Source organism: Triturus cristatus, chromosome 5_2 (assembly GCF_964204655.1).
Source record: "Triturus cristatus chromosome 5_2, aTriCri1.1, whole genome shotgun sequence".
Classification (NCBI taxonomy): domain Eukaryota; kingdom Metazoa; phylum Chordata; class Amphibia; order Caudata; family Salamandridae; genus Triturus; species Triturus cristatus.
The window spans coordinates 917,227,809-917,249,802 of record NC_140588.1 but is presented as its reverse complement, the minus strand read 5'-3'; positions in this window follow the sequence as shown (position 1 = coordinate 917,249,802).

Below are 21,994 nucleotides of genomic sequence, written 5' to 3'. Positions count from 1 at the left end.
AAGAATCCCTTTATCTTTCCATACAAGAAGTTTGTCCCATAAGTTAATGATGCTACGGTTGTATGTTTCCATGGAAACAGAGACATAACTGTTGGAATCATCCAGCTGTCTGAGAGCTTCCGCTACATATTTGTCTCTGCTGAGGATGACAACATTGCCACCCTTGTCAGCAGGGCGTACTACCACACTAGAATCATTGGCAAGATCATGGAGAGCTTGTCTTTGACCAAACGATAGATTGTTGTGTTTGATGTTGTTTTTCTTGGTTCTGTAAGTACATAGCGCCTTAGCAACGCAGTCATGGAACGTATCGATGTTATCGTGTGGAAGGGAAGGGAGAAACGTGGATTTCGGTTTAAAACCCGACATGGCACTGTCATCCATGGTGACCCCATATTCTATAAGGGTCTGGGTACTGGTGGCAGGAGCACTGTTATCATCAGCAATGATGGAGTTGTCCGTCCGTTTTTCCAAATCGGTCAAAAACGGACTTTGTGTTTGGGTCTTTCCTTCTGCCCTTCCAGATCTTTTAACTTCACTGACACCAGGATAGATTTGTTTAAATTTACTAGGAAACTGAAGTTGAAGAAATGGCATGCGCTCAAAAGGTTGGGCAATACCATTGGGACCAAATCATCCATCCCCAGACATCACAATGAGATCACCACAGGTGATATGGATGCCCTGATCAATCTCATTGAACTAGAATGTGAAACAACAAGTGCCACTAACACCGACATCCACAACTCCATCATTGCTGATGATAACAGTGCTCCTGCCACCAGTACCCAGACCCTTATAGAATATGGGGTCACCATGGATGACAGTGCCATGTCGGATTTTAAACCGAAATCCACGTTTCTCCCTTCCCTTCCACACGATAACATCGATACGTTCCATGACTGCGTTGCTAAGGCGCTATGTACTTACAGAACCAAGAAAAACAACATCAAACACAACAATCTATCGTTTGGTCAAAGACAAGCTCTCCATGATCTTGCCAATGATTCTAGTGTGGTAGTACGCCCTGCTGACAAGGGTGGCAATGTTGTCATCCTCAGCAGAGACAAATATGTAGCGGAAGCTCTCAGACAGCTGGATGATTCCAACAGTTATGTCTCTGTTTCCATGGAAACATACAACCGTAGCATCATTAACTTATGGGACAAACTTCTTGTATGGAAAGATAAAGGGATTCTTGAATGGGAGGAGTACAGATACCTCAAAAACGATCATCCTATGCTCCCAGTACTATACCTTTTGCCCAAGTTGCATAAGAATCCTATTGACCCCCCGGGGCGCCCCATTGTGTCATCCAGAGGCAGTGTCACCGAACATGTCTCCAAATACGTGGACCATTTCCTCAGGGAGTATGTTATGGCATTACCCAGTTACGTGAGGGATACGAAAGATTTTTTGACCAAGATCCAGGACATCCAGTGGGATGAGAAATTCTTTCTCATCACACTTGATGTGCAATCCCTCTATACGATCATCGATCACAAACAAGGATTGAGGGCTTGTGAGCATTTCCTCAATGCAAGACCTCTTAGACTCAGGGAACATAGCAGGATGCTGTTGGGGATGATAGAGTTCTGTCTCTCCAACAACATTTTTCTATTTGACGGCACACTCTACAGGCAAACGACAGGTACGGCGATGGGATCTTGCTTTGCCCCGAGCTTCGCCAACCTTTTTATGGGTCACTGGGAGGAGACCATATTGGCAAAACAGGAGCTTGCCCATCAGTTTGCGCATGTCATCAAATGGATGCGCTATATTGATGACCTTTTCATTGTCTGGGGGGGTGATGAAGATGAAGCCTTGGATTTTATCCAATGCCTCAATCAAAATTCCAGCAATATTGTTCTCACAGGACAGGTTAGCAGCACTAGTGCAGAATACCTGGATGTCAAAATTGACATCATTAACAACCAACTGTGTACCACTCTCTTCAGGAAAGCCACTGCTGGTAACAGCATCTTACATGCATTGAGCAGTCACCCAGAGACCCTTAAATGGAGCATCCCCTTTGGTGAGCTCATGAGGGCAAAAAGAAATTGCAATTCGGAAGAAGCCTATCTACAAGTGAGTGAGGAGATGTTTGAACGATTCAGGAACAGAGGTTATCCCAGTTGGGTACTCAATAGAGCTAGAGAGAGGGCCAACGGGATCTCTAGAACTTCCACGTTGGAAAGTGAACCCACTCAGACATCTAAGGAGAATGACGATGTCACACGTATCATCATGACCTATAACACTGATTCGGATAATGTCAAACGCATACTGACCAAACATTGGAATGTTCTTACTGCTGACAATGTTATTGGCAATAGTATTCCCAAGCGACCTAGTATCACCTACAGGAAGGGTAAGAACATTAGGGACATGTTGGTACGCAGTGACGTGACAGAGTACCCTGACAAACACACACATGGGCTTCAGGGATTTTTTCCCTGTGGCCATTGTAAAGCGTGCAAACAAAGTACATTCCTTAAAACGACCTCATACAATGGAGTTGACAAGGAGATAGAGCAATTCCTTACATGCAGCACCACATTTGCCATCTATGTGATTGTTTGTCCTTGTAACAAGTGGTATATAGGAAGCACTACCCTCCAAGCCAAAAAACGGGTACTTGAGCACAGTAGAGCCATAACACACAGAGACGAAAAGTATCCTGTCGCACGTCACTACAGGGACCACCATTTCTCTGATTCCACTCTACTTAGGTACTTCATCTTGGAACAAGTCCTTAACAATCCCAGGGGAGGAGACAGGGTACTGAGGCTGAGACAAAGGGAATCCAAATACATTGTTGATTTTCAAAGCAAGGACCCTGGGGGTCTCAATCAGGACGAAGAATTAGCCGTACACCTCAGAGAGTGACAATTGATATTCTGCCACCAGCCTATTTGTATCTGATATGTGTGATGTATTACAAGTTACATTATGTCATGTATGTGTAACCAGTATACATTTCTTCCCTTCCTCCCTAATTCCAATTTTTAGATCATGTACTAGAACTGTAAAGTTGCAGAAGCATTTTGCATCTGTTTTTAACCATGTTTTTTCATTTGATTTTGTTTATTTCTTCCAGGAGGAGAGGCAAGGGCCCCAACACTGACACTCACTCTGCACGGGCAGTTTCTCCCTCTCTCCCCCTTCACTTCACCGATGTCATCACCAGTTCTGGATATTTGGGCGTGTGAAAGACTTGGTCCTTCTTCTGGTTAATACGGTTAGCCCCACTTGGGGAACACATACTATACTTTATATAAATACAAGCCCCCCCCCTTTTTGCTGATTGTTGTCATAATAACCTGTTGATAGAGGACATCCCGCACATTTGGGTTAGATCTCCGCCTCTGACTTCCGTCAAATTGTAGCGACATGGGGTGGTTGGTACAAACACGTCACTGGCATTTGCCAGGTATTTCAACACTATGCCTCATTAGTACTTACTTTCTATATATTTTTATTTGGTTTTGTGGTCAATGTGATTGCCTATGGCCGACCTGGATAACTTATATATGATAACTTTCATGTTTGAGATGGTTATTTAACCACTCCAAGATGGCTGCTGCATTGGGCTGGTTTTCTGCCACCATGATTGTTTGGTCCATTGTTTGTTTTCACAGCTCTCATAACTTTATTTAGTTTGTTTTCATGGTAGCACTGTTATTCACGTGAGCAAGGCTTTTCAAGTCGAAACGCGTTGTGAATAAACACCCGTTTGTTCTGCCATCTGTGTTGGATCATTTGTTCCTGAGAGCGCACGACATCTGTATATTTGGAACATTTAATTTCCGGCGTGCTCCGCCGGCGTGTGCGCCAGCTTACTCGGGTCCCAGCAATCGGAAGGAGCGCTGTCTTGGAGTTTATATATATATATATATATATATATATATAAATATATATATATATATATATATATATGTATGTTAGACCTGGCACCATTGGCGTGGGTCACCCTTCCATTTTTGTCTGTGCCTCAATGTATTTTTGTGCTGGTGTTAGCTGCTCAGGGCACTGTGCCACTGCCATCCAGTGCCACAGTGCAAGTGCTCCCTAGGGGAAAATGTATTGTGAATTGACTTCCATGTTTGGCTTATTTGGTTTACTATCAGTCCCTAGTAGAGTGCACCAGGGGTGCCAAGGGCTTGTATATCCAAATGCTACTAGTGGGTTCGCAGCACTGGTTGTGCCACCCACAGAAGCAGCCGGGTAAAATGTGTCTAAGGTCTGCCATTGCAGAACCTGCATACAGTCTGGTACTGTTATGCTGAATGGGCAAGTGTCCCCAATTGCCAGTCCCTACACCATCCCTTACCTTCATGTTAGTCACCCCTATGGTAGGCCCGAGGGCAGGGTGCATTGTAAGGATAAGGTAGGACATGCCCTGAAGTGTGTGGCATGTCCTAATAGTGAATTACAGCCATTTTCGTTTTTCACTATTGTAAGGCTACCTGCTCTCCATAGGCCAGAATGGGCTGCTAGATTATAACACTCTATAATCCTAGCAGGCTCAGGAAGCATGGTAGAAATTCATGTTTAGTATGCCTGAACTCAGAATAATAAAATACATCTTTTAGCAAAGGTTATTTTAATATCCTGGGTTTGCAAATGCTACTTTTAGAAAGTTAGCCTTTGCGTGCCTAACCCTTTCAGTCCGCCTCTGGAGGGGAGGGCTATCTTCTTTGTGTGTAGCTTGAGTGACAGGGCTGGGAAGTTCCAGGAGACAGGCTGGGGCTACCAGATGGTGAATAGAAAGATTACACCAGGATGGGTGGGAGGAGTGCACCTTGACTCTGAATAGGGCAGTCCTCTTCCACCACAATGCTGGCTCCAACCCCTGGGGAGCGTCTGATGTCTCTGCCCTGCCTGCTGAAAGAAGAAGCCAGAGTCCCAACAACAAAGTGCTCCTCATTGAAAAGAACTGGACTGGGATTATGCAACGGCCCCCCTGGCCTGTAAAGACAAAAGAAACTTGGTATAAATATAGGAGCCCTGCTCCTAAGAAATCAGATCCTGATTGAACCACAAAGAAACTCTGCCTGACTAGAAGGACCTGGAAGAAGCTGAAGGGGGAGTAACTTTCCCTGACCTGGGGGATTGGCCTGCAGTTGGTGCCTTGCTAAGAAAGGAGAGGAAAAGATTAAGAGAGACTTTGCACTTCAACAATCTCCAAGGGCTTGGAAGAAGAGCTTGCCCCCCTGAACTGAGTCCCAGGACCATTGGACTCATATGCCTTCCAAAACTGAGTTGCCTGGACAATTCTTGTGTCCCGCTGGATTTGGCCCTGTACGACTCGTACTCCATCCGCCGCAAAAGCCGTGTCTTTGCCGCCCGGCACCGTGCATCTACGCTGATCCAAAAGTGTTAGTATGCACCGTATCCCTCCCAGCCGCATCGCACCTAACCTTCCCCGCCGATTCGAGTCATACAGCCCTGGCTGCCGAACCCTGTACGCTGAACACAAGCTTCGCTGTCCCGCAGGTACGGTCCGTACGCTGCTAACGTACTGCACTGTGCCGTGCTCAGAGCCGAGACGCCGCATCGCACCGATCCTCCCCGTACTCTGTACGGCGCCGAGAAGTGTCGCCGCCTATCCGCACCGAAGGTACAGTTTGAACGCCGAACGCCACGGACTCTTCAAGCCGATCCAGGCCATCCGCAACGTATCCCTGAAGGTCCCGTATCAACGCCGCATCCCAATGCCGCGACCCGACCAGCATCTGAATACACTGCCGAGCTACGACCCGGACCCATCGTCCCGCACTGTCCGTCGCGGACCCCACGAACTTAAGGTACTTTGTTCTGTTCGCGCCGCAGCGTGCACGCTACGGACCCCGGAGTCGGCAACGATTGTTTGACTCGTACTTTCCTTGTTTTTAATGCCAACGAGTCGCACATCCAGGTACGAACCATACAGAGCCTGAGAAGAAGCGTAATTGACTACAAGAAGCCTATTTTTGTATTTTAAGCCTATCTACAAGAACATTGAACTTTGAAATAATACTGTGGTCATTTCTAATCGTTATTCTGGTCTTGTGCTAAGCCTTATATAAAGAGAACTATTTTTGATACAACCTTGACTGGTGTCCATTTGTGGTGTGTCATTGTATTACTGTATGTGTTCACAAATGCTTAACCTATGACGCCCTGAGAATAGTCTTGACTGCTTGCGCCACACTACCTAAAGGGTGAGCAGTGGTTATTTGAAAGGGTGGTCCCCTTATCCTGACTTAGAAATAAGAGTCCCTGCTTGTCACAAGTGCATACCTGTGCCAACTAGAGATTCCCAATTCTAACAATGTATATATATATTATCTACTGGCGGTCGCCAGTAGATAGTTATAGTTAGGACCTATTTTCCATAGGAAATCCGCAACATTCTATTCCCAATAAGTCTGGCGCCGGTTGACCAATCCTCGCAAAATTTTCCAAACTGTTGGGCAGCTCCGCTCCGCTCCTACCCTGAAAGTGTTGTGGTTATTCGTAAAGTGGGGGCTGAGAAAAAAGGAAAATGCAATTTCCCATAGGATCTGTTGTCGCAGCTACAGCCCGAACCGCTGAACGGAATGACACCAAATTTGGCAAAGAGGTAGTTCTCAGTTTAGACTCATGCCTTTGGCATAAATGGTGTGAATCCGTTCAGTAGTTCCTGAGAAAATTAGATTTAAAAGTACATCAATATCTATGGCCGGGGAGGATCTGCGGACCCTACACGCACCGTAAGCGCACCCTTCCCGAACCGAGCTCGCACCCTCCAGATTGCGCGCTGAATGCTAATTGGCTGTCGAGTGTCTGTCTACATTTGAAACCAGGAACTGTTGGCGGCCATTTTCTGCCTCGGTAGAAGCGAGGCTGAAGAAGCAAGGTGAATAAGTGTGTAAAACATATAAAGGGGGCAGAGAAGAAATACTCTGACCCTCTACAGGTGCTTAGCGGGTCCCAGAAGGACCCCCTGGGGCCCCCTTTTTAAAAAAAAAAACGGCGAAATGCGCATACGGTGCGCGCATCCTATCGCATTGGATGCGCGGATCCACGGAATTTTTTTTTTTTAAAAGACAAGAAATCATTGGTTGTACACTGTGTACTTTGTACACTGAAAGGTAGGGTGTATATTTCTGTGTTTCAAAGGTATGATTCTTATTGGTTAACAAAAACAGATTGTAAGGAACATTATATATGATAAGCTGATATGTTGAAATGTGAAGCACACTTCCTCTCTTGTTTAGAAACTATCAGCCTCATGCATCAACCCAAAATCCAGTCGGTAAAATACCGATTTGGTAATAGCTCCCGGTATTAAGTAAAAAATACCCAATCCCAATGCATCAACCCAAAAGCAGAAATCGCTATTTAAGGAATCCTTAAATAGCGATTCTTTAAATAGGGATTCCTTAAATACCGATTCCTTAATAGCGATTGCATTTAAGGAATCCCAAAGTGAGATTCCTTAAATGCAATGCATCAAAGTTAAAAAATTAGCGATTTCGCTAATAGGGGGAGCAAATTACCATGAAGATGAACTGCATGGTAATTTGCAAAAACTTTGAAAAATGCACTTTTGTGCATTTTTCAAAGTTTCATGTTGCGCACACACATGCCCTTAGAGCATGTGTGTGTGCAACATATGTGCACATATCATTTTCAGGGGTGCAACAGGGTGTCCTTTTGACACCCTGGCACCCTTGAAAGTGCTCCCGCTATTAGCGATTCGGTAATACCGAATCGCTAATACAGACTGGCTTTACATTCATTCCTATGGGCCTCCAAGCCCATAGGAATGAATGGGTAGGTATTCCTTATTACCGATTCGGTATTACCGATTCGGTAATAAGGAATATTAAGGAATCGCTATTTGAATAGCGATTCCTACATGCATAGCCTTTTGCTATTCCTTATTAGCGAATCCTTATTTTTCGCTAATAAGGAATCGCAAATGGCATTGTTGATGCATAGGCCCCATTGTGTGCTGAACTTCTGACCTGTGTGCTCAGTGCAGTGTTCCATGATCTGTTTCTATGGTAACAGGCAGAAGGCAGATTGGGGGAAGGGTTGAAATGTATTTCAGTTGGAAAGGGTTGAAATGTTTAAGCAATAGAAATGTGTGTTTGCTTTTGAATTTATGTGTGAAGGATTGTGATTTGATGTTTACATGTATATGTGTGGAGAATGAAAGGGAAACTTTTCCATTCTTTGTTTTTGCTGAGAGGTGCACAGTGCAGAGATTCTGTAAAAGAAAATATGGTGAGTGACTGATATACTTCTTAATCTACAAAACAACTTGAAAGATTAGTTATTTAATTGTGAGGGGATGTATGTAGACTATTTTGATTTTAATCAGACTAATGTATTTCTCCTACTAAAGTGTAGGGAGTACTTTTTTTTCTCTACAATCTTATTGACAGTGTGTATGCATGTAGAAACCATTCTGTGATAAGCATTTGTGTTTTTCATGTGTTTGCAGACAGATAACTGTGCTGTTTTTATATTTTGGTAGAATTAGAAACCAGTCATTGTTTATGAATTTGTGAAATGAGTTATGTTATGTTTCTATACTAAAATGTAGTACTTCTTCTGGATGAAGAAATGTGTTTTGGTATAGTGCAAGGGATAGTGTTGTTTGTCTAGAATCCCACAGTGAGTATGTGTGCATTTGGGAACCACTGTGAGAGAAGCATTTGGTAACATTGTGTATTTGCTGACAGATAAATGTTTTAAAACCTGTCTTGTTGTCAAGTTTTAGTAGCATTAGAAGGCAGTTTTTGTATGTTTCTATACTAAAATGTAGTACTTCTCCTAGATGAAGAAATGTGTTTTTATATAGTGCAAGGGATAGTGTTGTTTGTCTAGAATCACACAGTGAGTATGTGTACTTTTGGGAACCACTATGAGAGAAGCTTTGGTAACATTGTGTATTTGCTGACAGATAAATGTTTTAAAACCTGTCTTGTTGTCAAGTTTTAGTAGCATTAGAAGGCAGTTTTTGCTTATGCTTTGAATAAATCAGTCAGGCTTTGACACAAAAGTGCAGTCCTGAAATATGTAGATTGTGTGCAGTTCCCTTACCACTTGCACTGTAGTGAATGAGTTTTGGTAAACTCCTGGGGATAGTGGTGCCTGTCTAGAATCACACTGTGAGTTAGTGTGTATTTGGGATCACTGTGAGAGAAGCATTTGGTAACATCGTGTATTTGCTGACAGATAACTTTTTAAAAACCTGTCATGTTGTCAAGTTTTAGTAAAATTAGAAGCCAGTTTTTGCTTATGCTTTTAATAAATGAGTCAGGCTTTGACAGAAAAGTGCAGTCCTGAAATATGTAGATTGTGTGCAGTTCCCTTATCAGTTCCACAGTAGTGAATGATTTTTGGTAAAGTCCTAGTATAGTGGTTGTTGTCTAGAATCACACTGTGAGTCTGTGTGCATTTGGGAACCACTCTGTGAGAGAAGCATTTGGTAACATTGTGTATTTTTTAGCAGATACCTCTTTTAAAACCGGTCCTGTTGTCAAGTTTTAGTAGCATTAGAAGCCAGTCTTTGGTTATGCATTGATAAAATGATTCTTGCTTTGACAATAAAGTGCAGTACTGAAATATGTAGATTGTGTGCAGTTCCCTTACCACTTGCACTGTAGTGAATGAGTTTTGGTAAACTCCTAGGGATAGTGGTGCTTGTCTAGACTCACACTGTGAGTTAGTGTGTATTTGGGAACCACTGTGAGAGAAGCATTTGGTAACATCGTGTATTTGCTGACAGATAAATGTTTTAAAACCTGTCTTGTTGTCAAGTTTTAGTAGCATTAGAAGGCAGTTTTTGCTTATGCTTTGATTAAATCAGTCAGGCTTTGACACAAAAGTGCAGTCCTGAAATATGTAGATTGTGTGCAGTTCCCTTACCACTTGCACTGTAGTGAATGAGTTTTGGTAAACTCCTGGGGATAGTGGTGCCTGTCTAGAATCACACTGTGAGTTAGTGTGTATTTGGGATCACTGTGAGAGAAGCATTTGGTAACATCGTGTATTTGCTGACAGATAACTTTTTAAAAACCTGTCATGTTGTCAAGTTTTAGTAAAATTAGAAGCCAGTTTTTGCTTATGCTTTTAATAAATGAGTCAGGCTTTGACAGAAAAGTGCAGTCCTGAAATATGTAGATTGTGTGCAGTTCCCTTATCAGTTCCACAGTAGTGAATGATTTTTGGTAAAGTCCTAGTATAGTGGTTGTTGTCTAGAATCACACTGTGAGTCTGTGTGCATTTGGGAACCACTCTGTGAGAGAAGCATTTGGTAACATTGTGTATTTTTTAGCAGATACCTCTTTTAAAACCGGTCATGTTGTCAAGTTTTAGTAGCATTAGAAGCCAGTCTTTGGTTATGCATTGATAAAATGATTCTTGCTTTGACAATAAAGTGCAGTACTGAAATATGTAGATTGTGTGCAGTTCCCTTACCACTTGCACTGTAGTGAATGAGTTTTGGTAAACTCCTAGGGATAGTGGTGCTTGTCTAGACTCACACTGTGAGTTAGTGTGTATTTGGGAACCACTGTGAGAGAAGCATTTGGTAACATCGTGTATTTGCTGACAGATAACTGTTTTAACCTGTCATGTTGTCAAGTTTTAGTAGCATTAGAAGCCAGTCTTTGCATATGCGTTGATTAAATGAGTAATGCTTTGACACAAAAAAGCAGTCCTGAAATATGTAGATTGTGTGCAGTTCCCTTACCACTTCCACAGTAGTACATGATTTTTGGTAAACTCCTAGGTATAGTGGTTGTTGTCTAGAATCACAATGTGAGTCTGTGTGCATTTGGGAACCACTGTGAGAGAAGCGTTTGGTATCATTGTGTATTTTCTGGCAGATAACCCTTTTAAAACCTGTCATGTTGTCAAGTTTTAGTAGCATTAGAAGCCAGTCTTTGCTTATGAGTTGATTAAATGAGTCATGCTTTGACACTAATGTGCTGTACTTAAATATGTAGATTGTGTGCAGTACCCTTACCTCTTCTAGACTAGTGAATGAGGTTTGGTAAACTCCTAGGATAGTGTTGCTTGTCTAAAATCACACTGTGAGTCTGTATGCATTTGGGTAAGGATTGTGATAGAAGCATTTGCTAACATTGTGTATTTGCTGACAGATAACTGTTTTAAAACCGGTCATGTTGTCAAGTTTTAGTAGCTTTAGAAGCTATTCTTTGCTTATGCATTGATAAAATGAGTCAGCGTTTGACACTAAAGTGCAGTACCATGTACTATTCTCTTCACTGTGCCAGAACTGAAAATTTAAATGTTTTACCCAGGCACTGTCCTAGCAGTAGTCTGATGATTTAGTCAGTTTCCAAGTACTCATTATGTGAACCATACATTACCACATAGACTGCTTCAAATGTCTATGCAGTATGCATGCAGTCTTAAAACATACTATACACTTGTCTTTCACACCTTCAATTCCCTAGTCAGTATCCATACAGTCCAGAAAACATCCTGTCACTCCCTTTGCACTCCTGTAGTGACCCATTCAGTACCAAGTACTAATCCATTCACTGTGTCAAAAGCCAACCACTTATAAATTCACCCAGGCACTCTCCTTGCTGTACTTTCATCATTCCATCAGTTCCCAAGGACTCATGCAGTGAGCCAGGCCTTAGCACATAGACTGTTTCAAATGACTATTCACTATGCATGCAGGCCTCTAACCAACTACACAGTTGTCTTTCACACCTTCAATTCCCCTGTCAGTATTCATACACTTCTATCAAACACCATGTTACTCACCCAGTGTGTCTCCCTATAGTACTGTAATCATTCAGTCAGTTAGCATGTAGTCTTTTAGTGAGGTAGGCTTTAGGGCATGAACTGCTTCAAAGTAGTATGCACTATGCATGTAGTGTTTTAACCATCGTCACACTTGTGGTTCAGGGCTATAGTTTCTTAGTCAGTTTTTATATAAAATGTGTTTGTACAGTTATGGAATAGTATAAATTTGAAAGTTATTAATATATATTTATTTGTGATTCTTTTTTAGAGATACTGTTTTTCAACGTAAAAATAGAGAAATCATGCCAGAAAAAAAAAGAAAAAGAAAAGAAACTCAGAAAGGCGCAGGAGTGTTTCTCATCCTTTTGCACTCTTCTCGTTGTTTGGATGAAGGGTTCTTAGGTGTTTCATCATACTTGCCGTGCCGTACGAGTATTTTTTGTTAGGATCCCCTCGCGACAGAACTCTTTTGTAAATCTTGCACGTGACCAAGGTGGCATTGGTCTTTGTTTGCTCCTTGGGAAAAGTAAAATATTTCCACACCACTGAAGAAAAATGTTGTGGGTGTGGTGCCATCCTTCGATTCTGTGAATATTTTTAAGTGACAACATTTACAGTTTTTGTAAGTTAAACTTGTAAAATTTTGTTAGCTGTAAGCATTTTATATTTGTGTGATTTGTATCTTGTGGTATTTTATTGAGAATAGCATGTTGGATATTTTTTAACAATCATTCTGATTGTTTTTTTTTTGCCCACTGTTAAGTGATGAGTACGATTGAAATCACTATTTTTAGTGAAATTCAATATATTCTGAGAACAGCAAAAAAGGCAAACAAATTACTTTGTGGAAATTATGCTGTGTTGTAAAAAATGTATTATTACATGTTATAATTTTTTTTTCCTTTTCTTTCATAGATCCAAATTTTAAAATAAGCAATTTATATGAATTTAGATTGCAATGAAAATCTGAAGAAAATATATACCATTTTTTATTCCTATTACTGTGAAGGTAAGTTTAACTAAGTCTCAATATGCAGAATGAGGAGGTCTGCAAGAAGCTACAAAGTTTAAACACGTTTCTAAAAACATACCTATGTAGTTTTGAAATCTGAAAATAATCAGATATGATGTGACCTGCAAACAAAGAGATTTGAGGGGTTCATAATATTTCCCATTGTACGTATTGAAGGACCACAATCATTTCAATCATTCTTCTTTGAACATCTTTGCAGACAAAACTCTGTGCTTACCTTCTATCATTCGCAAGGAATTTTAAAACTGGAAATATGTCACTTTTTGTAACCTAGTTATTGCGCAAGACACTCTTTCATATTTACAAAGAGAGGAAAAGGCACGCTGGGCACTTTTTATACTCCATGTAAATACAACCTCATTATTCACTCCAGTTTGCGTTGAAAATGTGTTCTTTAAGTGTTGTTGTGCATGATTGCACTGAATACTCATAGAACAAGACACATGTCTAGATTTATCTTAAATCATAAATCTCGATATGTGTGTGAAAGCTGCGCCATTCTAAAATTGGTGTAGGAAAGCACAACAAGGAGAATTGTTTTCATTTCTCCACATTTTTATATCTTCAATGCATGCTACAATGCTCAGCATACATTGAAAGAGAAAAATGCCTTTACTGATTGTTTTTGTGCAGGAAGGTGTGTCTTCCTGCACAAAAATAAACAGCACATGACACAGATATCCTTGCACTATGGTGCAAGGGTGCCTGTGTCACCACATGGCTGCAGTTTAAGCAGCCGTGCAGAGAGAATCATAGATTTGCAACATATTTATGTGCATATGTTGCATCCCTGTGCTTCGGAAGTACTACAGCACACGGCAGTTAAAGAGGTTACTGTGTGATGCTGCAGCACTTCCTCATAGTTCTGCACTTATACATTCACCATACGCTACTAACGCATTCATTCAGTCAATTACATACTACACATACATTCACCTAAACTTTCACACACTAACAAAGAAATGTAGCTCTTTTTTTAAACCAGGAAAGTTAGTTCTTACAAGAACTTTGTTTTTCTACTTTTTTGTTTTTTATTTTTTGGGGGGTTTTCAGAACAATTTTTAATTTTTTTTGTTTTTTCTGCAAAAAAAACAAAAAAAAAAACAGGAGGAACCAAACAATGAACTTCAGGGAACAATAAAAAAAAAAACTATCAAATGTGACTTTCTTGCCGGCGGCAGATCAGATCGATCGACTGCTCACCGTAGCACAAAGTCGCATTGCACTTAGTGCAGAGCACTTTTAAAAATTGAAATTGAGGACGGATGTCCAAATTTTGAAGTGCTCGGCTGCGATGAGGTGGAAGGCGCAGGAGTGTTTCTCATCCGTTTGCACTCTTCTCGTGCAAGATTGTTTGGATGAAAGGTCCTTAGGTGCTTCATCATACTATCTGTGCCGCACAAGTATTTCTTGTTAGGATCCCCTCGTGACAGCACTCTTTTGCAAATCTTGCATGTGACCAAGGTGGCATTGGTCTTATTCTGCCCCTCGGGAAAAGTAAAAAATGTCCACACCACTGAAGAAAAACGTTCTTTGTGTGGTGCCTCCTCCAAAAATTCATCCTCAGATGAATGAGGAGATGCAGGTGATGCTTGCTGCCCTGAAGCCATTTTTAGTTGAAAAAAGTTAGGGCTAAGTGTAAACTTTTTCAAAAAAAATCTTCTTCTCTGAAAAGAGATGCTCCTCCAAAGAAGGTCAAAGAAGAATGATTGAATTTGGTGGGGTCTTTCAATAGTTAGAAGAGGAAGTGTAATGAACCAATCAAATCTCTTTTTTTGCAGGTCACATGGGATCCGCGCACCCTGCGCATACACAGCACGCACCCAGTGCGCATCCGCGACATTGAATTAAAAAAAATTATAGGATCAGATGTAAAAATATATTAGTTTTAAGACTAGTTTAGAATTTGTCTTCAATTAACATTCACATGAAATACATATATATATGTTTTTTTAAATGTTAGGCTGGGAGTCGCGTACCTGTCGCATTGCGATCGCGCACTAAACACGTACCCAACGCATACCATGCGCGGATGCTATCGCGTAGGCCTCGAGAACGGTGCACATAGAGTGCGCGGATCCAAAAACATGGAAAAAATATATATACAATAAAGTTTTGAACATATAGTTAAAGAAATATTTTAAAAAATATGTTTGAAAAACCCAATAAAAGCAAATAATATTTTTTACTTTTTAAAAGAATTAATTAAAAAAATTAATTTAAAAAATGATGATAAAAAAGAATTTCAGAAAAACATAATTAATGAAATTGACACACTGAATTTGAAAAATATAGAAATACAATGAAAATCATTAAACATGATATCTTTAGAGATAAGTTATAGATAGGAATTAGCATTTACAAAACCTTTGAAATTCACTGAAAAAACCATTGGTTTTCATGCACGTTATAGTTAGGAATTGGTATTTAAAAAACCTTTGAAATTCACTAAAAAAACATAGGTTTCAGGGGCGTTATAGTTAGCTGGACATTTCCTTCATACAAAACCCTAGAAATTCCCCTGTTATAGTTAGTTCAGCTAACTATAACTCGTGCCCCCACAATGCACTACTGATGATGTCACATATTACATCACTCATGACACGGTCAGTGACATCACTGATGACATCACTGATGACATCTCAAATGACATCACTGATGACATCACTGATGACATCATCCACGTGATAAATTAGTGCATCTTCTCACACCCTAATATAACCTTTGATACACCGACTCAAAATTTCAGACGGCCATTCTCAAAACCATAGATACTCCAATACCAATAACTACAGACCCACTCATTGACTCTCAGGTCTACATACATCTCCACTCACTCACCTGTAGTCACTCATACTTACAGTCACTCCGTACAAGACTATCATATGCATTTATACACCTATATAGACACTCACACACCGCTAATCATCCATTGAGGTACTGACACACCTAGTCAGTCATGCAAATAATTAAACACCGTCCAATTTACTCACCTATACAGTTAAACACACTCAAGTTCACTTACTCATAAAAATACTAAAAAATTCTGACGCTCTTATACAATTACTAATACAAGCACACACTCATCCATACAGCCACTCCTGCAATCACACACTCTCACATATAGATAGTTATATACTCTTACACACATATACACTGCGTTTCACATATGTAGTTACTGACACATGTACAACTGAGACATACATTCAATCACTAACACACCCATACATACACTCACCCAACCATACATTCAATCACAATTGCACAATTAAAACCATGTACCCACTGAATCACCCTCTCACACATCTATGCACAGAGTCACACACACCCTACCCACACAAACACTCAGGCACCCATACAGATACTCAGACAACCAATCAATAACCCATGTAGACACACATATAGCTATTCACAAAACCATGCAGCCACTTATACACCAACACACAGACACATACAGACATTCGCACAGTTTAGTCACTAGTCTGCAGTAAGATACATTTAATGACTCACTTATAGAGTCAGTTACGCACCTAGAAAATCACCCATTCACACCCTTATATACCCACTCATTCTTCCATGGGCCTTTCACTATAAATATATAAAACATATTTAAACTTTTCAGAAAAACACACATTCACTGGATGATGTCATACGTGATGTCATCAGTGATGTCATTTGAGATGTCATCAGTGATGTCATCAGTGATGTCACTGACCATGTCATGAGTGATGTAATATGTGATGTCATCAGCAATGCATTGCGGGGGCGTGAGTTATAGTTAGCTGAACTAACTATAACAGGGGAATTTCTAGGGTTTTGTATGAGCGAAATGTCCAGCTAACTATAACGCCCCTGAAACCTATGTTTTTTTTAGTGAATATCTATATATATATATATATATATATATTACCTACTGGCGGTTGCCAGTAGGTAGTTATAGTTAGGACCTATTTTCCATAGGAAATCCGCAACATTCTATTTGGAATAATGTTGGCGCCGATAGACGAATCTTCTCAAAATTTTCTAAACTTTTGGCCAGCTCCGGCCCGCTCCTATCCTGAAAATTATTCGGTGATTCGTCAAACGGGGGCCGAGAAAAAAGGGGGGTCCCAAAACGCATTTTCCCCATGCATTTTCCCATAGTACCTGTTGACGCAGCTACAGCCCGAACTGCTTAACGGAATTACACCAAATTTGGCAAAGAGGTAGCCCTCAGTTCAGACTCGTGCCTTTTGCTTAAATGGTGTAAATCCGTTCAGTAGTTCCTGAGAAAATTAGAGTTAAAAAGATAGATATATCTGGGCGGAGCCTAACCACACATCTCATCATGAGATCTGATTGGCTGTCAGTACTTCATCCAAGAAGTGTTGGCAGCCATCTTGGGACCAATATACATGATAGCACCTCATTAAAAAGCATTGCAGTTAATAGAAGGTTTTAAGACTTTAGTTACATTATAAATCATTTATTGATGGTACCATACTCATTTTAGGAAATGTGGTGTGTTCTAAGGTGATTTTACCATGTGAAAAAGCCTTCTGCTGTGATATCATGAATCATGTTTGAGAGAAAACTATTTCCTCATGCTTTTCCCACAGAGGTTTGGAAGGTGATCTATAAGCTAAACTGAGAGCATATTTTCTGTAAATTTACATTATCTTTCTCAGTCATGTGAGAATGAAGTCTGACATTCTTAGTAAAACATGTACATCCAACAAGGGCAGAGACTGTCAGATGATTCCTTTGTGTTCTACTGCAGCTTCCCATAGTGTTCTAAAGAACAACTAGAGCGCTAACAGTCCTACTTATGACAAACGTATTGCACACCTGAAGCCATCTTGATTGGAATAAAGTGGTAACTCTTAAAACATTTAATTTAAAAAAGAACAAAATGAGGGGGTTCATTTTGCCATAGAAAGTATGGTTAGTGCTGCAGAAAGAAAAATTAGGGCACATTTTGAGGGACTTCTCAAATCCTCTTCTATTTCATAAAAAAATTCTGACATGCAGACTGAAACATGCACTTTGAATACCAGCAGCAGACTTCCCTGGTGAGCAGTAGCTTTACTACAGTGATCTAATGAGCAACTAGAGTGCTAACATTCAGAATTTATGGCAAATGTGTGACACATCTGAATGCCTTCTTGATGGAACCAAAGTAAAAAAACTGAAAGTATTTCCTACTGAGGAGACTGCAGTAAATAAGGAAATTAAAAAACTTCATAACATATAAATCTCCAATGATGGCCACCAGAGACAAAAGAGCCCAAATGCTGCCCAAATATCACCCAGATGTAGCCCAAGTATAGCCCAATGACAGAATGTCCCAGAGTGTTCTAACAAACAACTAGAGCGCTAACAGTCTTACTTATGACAAAAGTATGGCACACCTGAAGCCATCTTGATTGGAATAAAGTTTTAACACTTAAAACATTTAATTTACAAAGGAGCAAAATGAGGGGGTTCATTTTGCCATAGAAATTATGATTAGTGCTGCAGAAAGAAAAATTAGGGCACATTTTGACTTCTCAAATCCTCTTCTATTTCATAAAAAAGGTCTGACATGCAGACTGAAACATGCACTTTGAATACCAGCAGCAGACTTCCCTGGTAAGCAGTAGCTTTACTACAGTGATCTAATAAGCAACTAGAGTGCTAACATTCAGAATTTATGGCAAATGTGTGACACATCTGAATGCCTTCTTGATGGAACCAAAATAAAAAACTGAAAGTATTTCCTACTGAGGAGACTGAAGTAAATGAAGAAATTTGGAAACTTCATAACAAATAAATCTCCAATGATGGCCACCAGAGACAAAAGAGCCCAAATGCTGCCCAAATATCACCCAGATGTAGCCCAAGTATAGCCCAATGACAGAATGTCCCAGAGTGTTCTTAAGAACAACTAGAGCGCTTACTGTCTTACTTATGACAAAAGTATGGCAAACCTGAAGCCATCTTGATTGGAATAAACATATAACACTTAAAACATTTAATTTAAAAAGGAACACAATAAGGGGGTTCATTTTGCCATAGAAATTATGATTAGTGCTGAAGAAAGAAAAATTAGGGCACATTTTGAGTGACTTCTCAAATCCTCTTCTATTTAATTAAAAAACTTCTGATATGCAGACTGAAACATGCACTTTTAATACCAGCAGCAGACCTCCGTGGTGAGCAGTAGCTTTACTACAGTTATCTAATGAGCAACTAGATTGCTAACATTCAGAATTTATGGCAAATGTGTGACATATCTGAATACCTTCTTGATGGAATCAAAGTAAAAAACTGAAAGCATTTCCTACTGAGGCGACTGCAGTAAATGAGGAAATTAGGAAACTTCATAACAAATAAATCTCCCAAGATGGCCACCAGAGACAAAAGAGCCCAAATGCAGCACAATTATCACCCAGATGTAGCCCACATGTAGCCCAATGACAGAAGTGTGCAAAACACTCATTTTTTGTGTATTTGCAATTTTATATAGTGCAGACTTGTCAGGTATTGGAGTGCTTTACATGAGCATTGGTTACATCACACAAGATCAAATTCATTTTGGTTGTAGACATGGGGAGATTATTGATTTGACCAGAATCACAGAATGTTGAGCTGAAGCAGAAACTCCAACCTGGTTCCCCAGTTTCAAAGTCTACAGCTCTGGAAGTAACACCACATCCTCTCCCCTAGGTGCAACATTTAATCAAGTTGTCAACTGGATAAAAAACATAAAGATTACAAATAATTTAAAAGTTCTTTGTCGCTATTTGAAAACTCAGAAAATATGTCCTCATTTTAGTTTTTTAGAGCACTAACCATAATTTTGATGCAAATAAGACCCTCTCATATATGTAATTTCTAAAGGAAATGCTCTAGGTATTACAGTTTTGATTACATCAAGATGACGTCAGGCGTTCCACACTTTTGTAATAAATATAGAATGTTAGCTATCTAGTTGTTCATTGGGATACTGTTGAGAGGCAGAGGCCAGGGGCACAGACTCTGAAAATTGAAGGCAGGTAGGAGAGTGCAGAGGCAACAATTGGACCACACTGGGCAGGCAGGAAGTGCAGTGGCAGCACAACAGACAGACTATGGAGGGCAGTGGAAATGGGGGCAGGGGCAACAAACAATACAGGACTGACAAGAGAGGCTGTGGCAATATAATAGACCATTGTGGGCAGAAGGAAGAGGCAGTGGTAGTACAACCATACATGCCAACAGACCCGTTTCAGCCAGGAAACATCCAATGTTTTAAGCTCAAATGGGCTTTTTTTGATCTGTCTCCTGTCTACAATCTCCTCTTTTTCAATGTAACTCAAAGGGGAAAATCAATACCCCCTTTTTTTTCAAAATCTCCCTCTTACCAAGTTCAAAATGTTCGCAAGTATGGTACATTGGATCATGGTAGGCAGGAGGAATTGGGGTAGGGACATGGACTCAGATAACTGAGGACAGGAGGGACATGGAGAGGTGCACCAAACTGACCCTACAGGGCTGGCATCAGGGTTTACAGCAGCACAATACACCACACAGGGCATGCGGGACGGGAGTGCAGCACAACAATCAATAGAAAGCAATAGAGAGGGGACAGGACCATGCACATGGACAACAGAGAACAGAGGGGAAAGAGGCAATGGTAGCTAGATGACCATAATGGACAGACAGGAGAGAAAGCTGCAGCATAACAGACCATAAAGAGCAGGAGGGACGGATCAAGGGCATTACAATGGAACAGACAAGCCAGGAGGGAGGGAATAGGGGTCTGCACATGGAAACAGAGGGCTGGGGGCAAGGGGGCAGGGCAGGTGCAGCAAGATGACCATGGAGGTCAGGCAGGATGGGCACTAGAAACAAGACACACCATGGAGAGCAACAATGAGACTATGATAGCATATACACAGACCATGGAGGGAAGGTGGGAGGGGGTCAGGGGCAGCTAACTGACCACACAGGGAAGGTGGGAGGGGCCATGGCAGCACAGAAGACCATGCATGGCAAGCTGGAGGGTTAGTGGCAGCACAATGGCTATGATGGGCAAGAAGGAGGGTGCAGGGGCATGCACAAAGGACCATGGAGGATAGAAGGGAGGGTCAGGACCTGGGCACACCAAGAGAGTTCAGGGGAAGCGGCCTTACAACAGACCGCGCGGGGCAGGCAGGAGGAGCAGTTGCAGCACAACTGACCAGGGAGGGCAGAAGGGTGTGGCAGTAAAATGGACCATGGAGGACAGGAGAAAGGGGATAGGGGCATGGCATGTGGTCAGGCAGGGTGGAGGTGGCAGGGACAGTCATCTGACAATGCTAGGCAGGTGGGAGGGGAGTGGCAGCTCAACAGAACACTCAGAGTAGATAGGAGTGGCAGTTCCATGGAACATGGTGGGCAAAAAGGATGGAGCAGGGGCATGCACAAAGACAACAGAGGGCAGGGGGAAGGAGAATAGGGGCAGCAAGCTAAGCACAGAGGCTAAGCAGGAGGTCAATTATGGGCCATAGAATTGGGCAATGGAGGGCAGGAGGAGTGGACTGGTACATCATGCTAAATGGAGGGCAGTGGCAGCACATCAGACCATGCATCGCAGGAGGGAGGAGGCTAGTCCATGGATTCAGACAACAGAGGTTAGGGAGGAGGTGAATGGGGCAGCAAGCTAACTGTTCAGAGAAGGTGGGTATTAGGAACTTTATTGTTTCTAAAATATGTGTCTGTGCGAACTACTTAAAATATGAACAAGTATGCAGCATAATCTCACTTTTATTTAGGAAGAAGAGGACGTTTTTGACTGTGACTCCGGGCTCACTTGGCAGAAACACCCCCTGACCCTCCACCCCCCATCGCAAAATGTAATGCCCGTGAAAAGGGTAGGTGGAAGCAGTGTTATATAGAACATAGTCCTGAGAGCACGATGGAAAATGAAAACTAGATATAGTATATGGCAGTGGTTTCCAAACCTTTGACTCCTGAGGACCCCATTGAGTCACCACTGGAAGGCGGGGACCCCCAAGCAATTTGTCAAAATTAAAACAGTAATTCCCAAAAAATAAACACACATGTGCACACTTTTTGCGACATTACCGTGTCGATAGAGGCTTTGTCTTATTTACAAGGCAGCGTTAAGCCACATAACATGGCTTAATGCTGCCTTTTAAATAAGGCCCCCCTGTCACGCAATGCCACCGCAACACCCATTGATTTTGACAC